Genomic DNA, 1075 nt, shown 5'->3' on the forward strand with positions numbered 1-1075 from the left:
CAACATTGGCTTGATCACCTAACATCTCCCTCACAGTTGGGATGGTTGGGCACTCATCTACCACATGATCACATGATTCGCAAATGGTGCATGGCATGACATGGGCTTGTGTCTCGGAAATGGCTTGGACTTCATGCATTTTTTTCAACTCAAGTTTTTCCAACCTCCTTGCCATTGTTGCCACCTTAGCTTTCATGTCTATGTCTTCACTTAACATGTACATTCCATCCTTTGGATTTATAGGAGCTTTCATCCTTCCCATTTCTCCTGAGTTGGGCTCATCCCATCCTCTTGATACCTCAGATACATAACTTAAAAAGTCCATGGCTTCTTCCGGATTCTTACTCATAAAATCTCCTCCACACATGGTTTCAAGAATTTGCTTCATGGAGGAAGACATCCATCATAAAAATAGCTCACAAGAGCCATGTATCAAAGCCATGATGAGGACAAGCATTGATGGCCTCCATATACCTTTCCTAACATTCATAGAACTTCTCATTTTCTTTTGCAGAAAAGTTTGAGATTTGTCTCTTCAACCTATTGGTCCTATGGGTGGGGAAAATTTTCTTCAAAAATTCAGCCTGAAGATCAACCCAATTCCTTATGCTCCTTGGCCTTAAAGAGTTAAGCCATATTTTTACCTTGTCCTTCAAAGTAAAAGGGAATAGCTTGAGTCTCATCAAGTCTATTGAAGCTCCTCCCTCTCTAAAAGTATTGCACACTTCCTCAAACTCCTTGATGTGGGCATATGGGTTCTCACTCTCCATTCCATGGAAATTTGGTAGGAGGGGCACAATATGGGACCTTATAATCAGCTGCTCAAGAGGAGGTACGATGCATGAGGGCGCACTCATCCTTGGTGGGTGCATCCTATCCCTCATGGATAGATATGCATTTGGATTACCCCCTTGACCGTGTTGAGAATTCTGATCCTCTTGTGGAGGGTCCATGATGTTTACACAGATATCCAACTCTGTGTCTTGAGGATTCTCTATCCTTACTAGCCTTCCCCCTTGGTCCCGAATCCAATAGGGCATGCACAAGTTACAACTTCCCTAAAAACAAAACAAAG

General features: G+C 42.7%; 1 non-coding gene across 1 annotated transcript; it reads left to right on the forward strand.

Moving 5' to 3' along the window:
- The first annotated feature begins 435 nt into the window (after positions 1-435).
- Positions 436-542, forward strand: LOC117909860. The gene has a single exon (XR_004650474.1). It is a non-coding gene; the product is annotated as a small nucleolar RNA R71 (small nucleolar RNA).
- Positions 543-1075: the final 533 nt, after the last annotated feature.

The sequence above is a fragment of the Vitis riparia genome, unplaced genomic scaffold, assembly GCF_004353265.1.
Source record: "Vitis riparia cultivar Riparia Gloire de Montpellier isolate 1030 unplaced genomic scaffold, EGFV_Vit.rip_1.0 scaffold445_pilon_pilon, whole genome shotgun sequence".
Classification (NCBI taxonomy): Eukaryota; Viridiplantae; Streptophyta; class Magnoliopsida; order Vitales; family Vitaceae; genus Vitis; species Vitis riparia.